We start from the raw sequence: 9,347 nt of genomic DNA on the forward strand, positions 1-9,347 counted from the left end.
AGTCGGTTAATTTATTACAAAAAGGTAGATGACCATCGAACTAATAGTACAATTTATAGGGTTTTATATATTGTCATCATGCAAACATGCATCATGAAATGTTCAAAGTCCATAAATAACTAGTATGCTTACTTAATTTCAAATGTACTTTTAGAAACATATCTGCATCGCAAGTATGAATCCACTTTCAATTTTGCTGAACAAATGCATTCTGAATAGTGATAACTAGATTGAATGGAAAAGAAACCTTAATATTGTTCTTAATTATGACAAGATCACATGGGTTCTTTCTGACCATGAGCTTGAAGCACTAACTCCCCAATCAACTCCACAAGATATTGAATATCTTAGGAAGTGGCATGATGCAAATGACCTGGCTAAATGCTATATACTGGCCTCTATGAACAATATATTACAAAAGCAGCACGAAGGCATGGGTAATGCCACTGATATAATGTCAAGCCCAGCTCTACAATATATTTGCCATATTGTATAGGTGCTTGATAGAATGTCTGCATACTTGAATGCCTTAGAAATCGTTAAAAGACGATAGTGTACCTAATGGTACAATTAAGCTTAATTAGCCTCGAACTAGTCCAAATAGAGATTTTAAGATGAAATTGAGAATTTTAAAACCCCAGAATGACTTAATATGGTGATTCGGAGTTCGAGGATTGATTTCGAGTCAAATTGAAATTTTTATGACGTAGGGGCAAAATGGTCATTTTGCCACCCGAGGGAAAAATTTGAATTTTTGAAATTTTGCACTAGCATGACACTTGTCAAGCCCTTGAATTTTACCTATTATACTTTGGATAATTGAGATATTTTATGTGGTGGTGGGAGAATGCTTAATTATTAAGTTTAAAAATGGACCAATGAAATGGTAACAAGTGGCAAGCTTTCATTTCTTTATAATTTACATTAAAAATCAGCACATGACTTTCCCATTTCACTCCCATATGTTCAGCCTCACCAAGAACAAAGAGAAAAAAGAAGAGAACAAACCCTAGTGAGCAAAAATTGAAGGAAAATTGGTGGATTTCAAGGAATTAAGCAAGTAAAGGTAAAATTTCTTGATTTTAGCTTGTGAGTTACCTTTCCTATGGATTCTTTTTCATTTTCCATGGTTGAGAATAAAGTTTGCATGAAGATACCTTTGCTGGCTAGACATGGGGGGAGGGGTTTTGATCTTGGATTTAGCTAGATTTCATGTTATTCTAGTGTTTTTAGTTGTTTGGTGATGTGTAGCATAAAAAGCAAACAAGAAAAAATTCATGTTCTTCCATCACCCTCGTTGGCCGAATCTTCCTTATGGTAAGTTGATGGTGGATTTGATTTTATTTTAAGTGATTTGATTAGGAATTAATGATTTATGGTGTAAAAATCAAGTATGAAAAACCATAGTGTTTATGCACCAACCATCGCCGAATTTCATAAGGAACCTAATGATGATGATTCTTGTGATATCTTGTGTTATTTGTTAGAATTTAATGAATGGTGGTGATGGAAATAAAAAATGGTAATTTTAAAGTATAGTTCTTTTAGTAAATAAGTTGAATAACAATGAGAAAGTCAAGCTCATTGAGGCGCTTTGGTGTATTTTGGGACATTGGAAGTGTGATGAATATAATTGGAGTCAATTTGGATGTTTTGGTTATAGCAAAGGTGGAGAGTTCGAATTAAGTCGAAAACCGATCCATTCCAATCACAATTGAACCAACAAGTAACATTGTCTTTAAGTGACTATCCGAACAACCTCATGCATATATATAGAGCCTGAAATAGATTTATAGTGACATGACACAATATATTGAATTATTTGTCATGTATTGTGTATAGGTGGTGAGTCTTCTAACAAGGGTAAAGAAATTGTGCCAGAGGACAAAGAATAGGAGTATTTCGAGCTCCCAATATCGTGAGTAACCTTGTTATCGTCTTAATTATCTAAAGTAGTTTTTATTCGTTTTTGTGATTTTATAGAAAAATGAGTTTAAATGGTAAATCCTTATGTTTTATAAGTAAAATGTGATTAAGTGAAATGAGTTTTATAAATCATTTTGAAATTGAATGATGATTTTAGAAATTGAGTAATTGGAGACTATTTGTTTGTGTTGTAAATTTATGGTTTGAATTGAATGGCTTATGGTGATATTGGCATTAATGGCTGAATTGGAAATTGTGTTGAATATATGAACTGTTTTGCTTTGCCTTGATAGGCTGGTAATATTATATTTGCCATGTTATACTGCCGAAATTTTATTGATTTGGTGGGTTATGTATTTAGCTTATTGTAGTGGGCGGGTTTCGTGGACCAGCCTATTAGAGGGGCACGGTAAACCCCGTTATATTTACCTTAGTACGAGAGGCACGGAGGGTATCTCCTAAGGTAAAGCTTTAGAGTTCACTACACACTAAACCACCACGTGAGGGTGAACTCAGCCAACGCTAAGGAACGGTTGTGCTTTTAAACGTAAAAATGTGTTTTATTCGTATATGAACTTTTCTTTAACAGCCTTGGCGGACTCTGTTGGATGCCCCTGCGCAAGGTATCACTGAGTATAAGTGTTGGCAGGAGCCAAAGTTTTAAGGGAGTCATAAACCTTGCTGATTATTTTTGATGAAATGAAATTATTTTATTTAGTTGAAATGAGTTTGAAACGTTATGAATCATAATACGATGAACTATTTTAAGTTGTCTTCATTTACTCGACTTTAGATATTTTAGATAATGTTTGTTTACTCACTAGGTTTATAAAACTCATCACTCTCCTTTCACACATTTCAAGCTCAGGGAAATCTGTAGACCGTCGATTTTGTCGAGGGTTTGCTGTTGGATTCGCACCCTTAGAAATCGCAGGTTTACAGTTGTGTTTATTTTGGTTATATCGGGGCCCACATGTCATTGTAGAATATTTTGTATATCTGGCTGCGTGTGCCACTGTATGTATGAATTTATTTTGCTTTTACGCTACAAAAATTATTTACGTGGAGTTCTATAAATATTATTTTATAAGAAAATAGAATATTTTACGAAATATTTTTATTTAATTTGAATAGCTATAACTTCATTTTAAATTGATGAATTAGACAACGAAACTTATTTTTAGACATGAAATGAATGTTTATTACTTGTATATCATATTTTTACCAGGTTTCGAAATTTTTGGGTAAAATGACCAAAATACCCCTATGTAGTAGAAATTACTTTTTGGTTATTTTTTATTTGAAATTAGTTTATATTCCTTTAAAATATGATATTTAATAACTATTGCTCACAGGGGAAAAGTAAAACTGATGCGAAAGCCTTGCGAGGTTTCGGTTGACATTTTGGGTAATGAATGTCTATCGAGACATCGCGGCGGTTGTCACGGGCTCGAAAGGAGTACCAGGTCATGACATATAATGTTGCACATATATGAGATGTTTGGTACAAAAAGAAGGTCTACTAAGGTAAAAGCAATCATTGCTTTTGAAGAGCTTAAGTAGAAACCTGGGGAGCTAGTTAGAGATTACATGTTGAAAGAGATCTCTTGTCTCAATGAGGCAAACTAAATGGTGCTGAGATAGATGCGAAAATGCAAATATCAATGATTGTTCATAGCTTGAATTCGTCATTTTCACAGTTCAAATTGGATTATGAATTGCACACTAGGGATTACACCCTAAGTGGGCTAGTGAATGATCCCCAAATGTGGAGGAAGTTTTTGATTTGAAAAAAAAGCTTGAAGCACATGCAGTTTCCACTTCTAAGCCCAACCCTAGGTGTAAAAAGGAGATAGAAATAAAAAGACTTTTAAGGGCTCAATGGGAGCAAAAAAAAGCCCATAAAGAAAAAGACTGCTTCAAAAGACAACGCTAAAGGAAAATGTTTCCATTGTGGTGTGTAGGACATTAGAAGCAAAATATCAAGGTTTACCTTGAAGAAATCTAGAAAAGTAAACAAGGTATGGGTTTTTTAAATATGTTAGAAGCTTGTTTAGTGGTTGATTTTACGGATACTTGGATAGTAGATTCTGGTGCCATTAACCATGTTTGTAATTCTTTACAAGAGTTTCAACAAAGGAGAAAACTGAGTAAAAGGCAACTTCGGATGAGGATGGCAAATGGCACATTCGTTTTAGCATTAGTAGTGGGAGCCATTATTCTTCAATTTCCTTATGGTTATAGCTTAGTTTTGGAAAATGTTTATTACATTCCAAAGACTTATAGAAATTTGATTTTTGTCTTTTGTTTGATAAAGTCTAAATATTCAATTTATTTTAGTGAGACACTCACTATTTATTTGAATAAGGATTTTATTTGTTCAGGAATTGTAAGATATAATCTTTATTTCCTTGAGCCTATGACTTATTCTACAAATGCTATAGAAGCAATACAATTTAGAACTGAAAGAGTCAAAGAATCTAGCATAAATCAAAATTATCTTTGGCATCTACATTTAGGTCATATTAATCAAAATAGACTCAATAGGCTTATAAAGGATGGTACTTTACCATACATGGTTGAGGGTCCTTTGCTAGTATGTGAGCCTTTTATTGAAGTTAAAATGACTAAAGGGCCTTTCAAGGCAAAAGGTAGCAGACTACCAAATGTTCTAGACTTGGTGCACACAGATGTGTGTGGACCAATGAATGTAGAAGCTAGAGAAGGTTATGAATATTTCATAACTTTTATTGATGACTACTCAAGATATGGCTCTATTCAATTAATACACAAAAAAAAGTGAATCCTTTGAAAAGTTCAAAGAATTCAAAGCGAAAGTTGAAAAGCAACTAGGTAAGCCATTGAAATAACTTCAATCAGATCGGGAAGGTGAGTATCTATCAAATGAATTTCAGAAATATCTCACTGACAATGGGATAATTTTCAATTTGTTAGCACCGAGAACACCTCAACATAATGGTGTAGTTGAAAGAAGAAATAGGACACTTTTAGAAATGATTAGATAAATGATGTCCTATGCTAACCTTCCAATCTCATTTTGGGGATATTGTATGCAAACTGCTTAGTGCTTGCTCAATTTCGCTCCATCTAAGGTTGTGCCTAAGACACCAAGGGAGCTATGGATTGGGCATAAATCATTTGTACGTCTTCTGCAAACTTGGGGATGTGTTGCACATGTTTTAAAGCCTAAGTCCACAAAGATGGAACCAAAGACTGAGGAGGTGTGCTTGTTTGTAGGATATGCAAAGGGAATAAGAGGTTATGACTTCTATAGTTCTCAAGATAAGAAAGTTTTCATTAATGCAAATGCCACTTTCTTAGAGGAAGAGTTTGTGAGAAATCACAAACCTAAAAGTAAAATTGTCTTAGAAGAATTGTCAGATTTTTTAGATTTAAGAATTAATTCTGAAGAAGTCATAACATAGTTTAGTTTAAGAATTGAAACAGAAACACAAACTTAACATCAAATAGCGGTGAGTCGACTTAGTGGGAAGGTCATAAGACAACTAGAGAGATTCATGGGTTTAGGAGAAAACATGATTGCACTCTTAGATGAACATGAATCTGACCCTATTACATATAAGGAAGCTATTAATGATGTAGATGCTGAAGAGTGGCATAAGGCAATGAAATCTGAGTTAGACTCTATGGGATCCAACAAAGTTTAGATTCTAATTGATCCACCTGAAAGGATAAAACCCATAGGGTGCAAATGGATTTACAAGAGAAAAAGAAGAAGTGATAGGAAGGTGGAGACCTTCAAGGCTAGACTGGTAGCCAATGGTTTTACCCAAAGAGAAGAGATTGACTATAAGGAAACCTTCTCACTGGTTGCTATGCTTAAATCCATTAGGATCCTCTTATCCATAGTTGTACATCTTGATTAGAAGATATGGCAAATGGATGTCAAGACCGCATTTTTAAATGGGGATCTTGAAGAGTGCATTTATATGGCTCAACCAGAAGATTTCATTAAAAAGAGCCATAAGCGTAAGGTCTGTGAATTGCATAAGTCTATTTATGGACTTAAGCAAGCATTTAGGTCTTGGAACTTAAGATTTGATACTACTATGAAATCATACAATTTCTAACAAAATGTTGACGAACCTTGTGTCTAAAAAAGGGTACAGGATAAAAAGGTTATTTTCTTAGTCCTTTAAGTTGATAACATTCTACTAATTAGGAATGATGTAGGAATGTTACTAACAGTTAAAGGCTGGTTGAATTCAATATGAAGGATTTGGAGGGAGCTAGCTATGTTCTAGGTATCAAACTTATAAGGGATCATAAGAACAATCAGATAGCATTATCTCAAGCATTTTACGTAGACAAGATACTAGCTAAGTTTGCTATGCAAGATTCCAAAAAAGGTTATATGCCCTCTAGACATGGAATCAAACTTTATGAGGAAATGTCACTTAAAACTCCAGAGGAAGTTGAAAACATGAAATAGATTCCATACGCATCTGCTGTTAGAAGTCTCATGTATGCTATGCTGTGCACTAAGCCAGATATCTGCTATGTAGTTGGATTGGTTTGTAGATTTCAGTCAAACCCAAGCATGGAGCACTAGACTGTAGTCAAGTGCATTTTTAAATATCTTCATAGAATGAAGAATTACATGTTTGTATATTCTGGAAGTGACCTTATAGCAATAGGGCACACTGATTCAAATTTTCTGTCTGATGTTGATTCTAGGAAGCGGACATCAAGATTTGTTTTCTCCATTGGAGGAGCCATAGTTTGGAGGAGTGTAAAGCAATCTTGTATTGTAGACTCTACTATAGAGGCAGAGTATGTTATGACTTGTGAAGCAGCAAAGAAAGCAATATGGTTTCGTAAGTTCTTTATGGACCGTGAAGTAATTCTAGATGTGGACAAGCCTATTAAACTCTATTGTGATAACAGTGGAGCAGAGGCTAACTCAAAAGAATCGCATAATCATAAAGCAACAAAACATATTGCAAGGAAGTATCATCTCCTTCGAGAGATCATACAACGTGGAGAAGTACTTGTGAAGAAAATTCCAATAGAGTAGAACCTCACCTATCTATTTACAAAGAGTCTAACACAAAAGAGTTTCGATGGTCACGTAGAAGGTCTTGGAATGAGGGATATGTAATACTTGCTTTAGGGCAAGTGGGAGGTTGTTAGGAATTTTGAGAATATGGTGCCCTAGAAAGCAAGTATATTCTCATGCTTAATTTCATTAAATTTATTTGTAATGAAAGTATATTTTGATAATAAGACGAAGAGTTTGTTTTAAGTAAGCATTCATTATCTAGTTATTAAGGTACCATGATTTTATTGAGACATTAAAACACATTTGTATGAAAAGTCATACATAGGAGACATGTATTTTAATTGAATCTAAAAATTGTTCACAGTCATATAATAAAGCTAGTCACTTTATTTTGTTAAGGTTGTAGTGTCCAGATTACTTCTAAAGAAACGAATGTGATTCATTTCAAGGGAATGATGAGTCTCAAATCGTCAAAATGGTTGACTTCGAGTAATGACACTATAACATGAACTGAAATCATGTGAGAATCAAATTTAAGTTTAACCGTTACTTAAATCTTGATATCACACATGCATTTGCTTATAGTAGAATGAAATCTTGATGGATAGTGGACTCATGTTTAATCTCTTTATAATCTCGATTTGCCATGAGCATGATCATCATAAAGTGTTGATCTAGACTCTGTATTTTGGCATTATAATCGAGATAAACATCTGGGAACATATATCCAAATAATGGAATTCATAGCATTAACATTACTTTAATGATTTTAGGAAGATTGGTGGTTAATTTTAGCCTAGTTGATTGATGAATTAGTTGCTCATCACATCTAGATACTCAAAAGATTAGATCTACAGTATTGAATCACTAACTGGATGAAATTTGAGATTAGGGGACAAAATTGACATAAAGGATAGAACGATAATTTCACCTTTTGTCATTATATGGTTATGAGGGTTCACAATATAAGGTTTGCAATTGGAGAACTAATAATTAATATCAAGTATTGGATTATTTCTTGTAATTATAGTTAATCCAAAAGTGCAACCATGAATCTATGGTGGAGTGATTTCAAGGTTAATAAGCTTGAATTATTTTTTAATGAGATTAAGAATAATTCTAAGTTTATTGGATCTTGGAATATCTATGTCCAAATAGATTCCCCACTTAGCTTCATCGAATTCAACTTGTTTAAGTTGGAATGCATGTTTTATTTGATTAATTAAATTGTGTACAAAAGTGGCAGCTTTGACATGTTTATGTTAATTTAGACAATAAAACATGTTTGGTCTTAATTTAGAAAAGAAAATATGTTTGTCTTAATCTAAGACAAGAAAATTTTTTTTTATCTTAATCTAGACAAGAAAACATATTTGTCTCAATTTAGACAAGATAAAATATTTTTGTCTTCATTATAGACGAGTTGTCTTAATTTAAGATAATGCTAGGAGGATTCTTGCAAAATGAATCTAGACATTCATGTTGATAAAAAAAGACTCCATGTTTGACTATCACTCTTTTATTTATTATTAATTTTTTTTTAAATAAAGATGGATAATAATAAAATAAGAGTTATTATTCAATAAGGAGTTTTATTTTATCAAGAACTCTAAACTCTAAATGATAATTAAAGAATTAAATTATTATTCTTTAATTTTAATTTTGATTATTATGGAGCATATTTGATGCTTCCATGACTCTAAATGGATGGTCAAGATCGATTCAATGGTGTCTGATTTTGATTAAACCTTTAAGGTAAGAGTTTTAATAAAAAGAAAAGAGATTAGAAGAAAAGAAACGAACGTACTTTTTCTTGAAAAAGTTTCAGCCGTTTCTTCTCTCCTCCTCCTCCAAACTTTGTTGTATCTTTCTTCCTTTCTCCCATTCTTGGCTGAATTTTATGAAAGAAAATAGCCATTAATTTTTAGGAAGAAAAGAGAGACAAAATCGATTGCCATCTTGTAGTCTAGCATTCCATACCTTGTCCACTTCAGGTTGAAGTTGAAAGTGTTCTTGAAGAATAATGGTAAACTTATTTGGTTGAGCAGAATTACCCCATGCACGATTTGGAAATGGCAACAATCGTGTTTGCCTTGAAAATTTGGAGACATTATTTGTATGGTGAGACTTACGAGATATACACGGACCACAAAAGTCTGAAGTATATATTTTAGTAAAGGGATCTTAACTTGCGGCAACGTAGATGGATGGAGTTGCTAAAGGATTATGATTGTACTATTCTTTACCATCTCGGTAAGGCCAATGTAGTGGCAGATGCCTTAAGTCGAAAATCAATGGGAAGCTTGGCACATATTTCTACTGATAGGAGATCATTGGTTAGAGAGATCCATAGCTTGGGAGACATAGGTGTGCATTT

The sequence above is a fragment of the Theobroma cacao genome, chromosome 2, assembly GCF_053813885.1.
Source record: "Theobroma cacao isolate CCN51 chromosome 2, ASM5381388v1, whole genome shotgun sequence".
In the NCBI taxonomy this organism is placed as follows: Eukaryota; Viridiplantae; Streptophyta; class Magnoliopsida; order Malvales; family Malvaceae; genus Theobroma; species Theobroma cacao.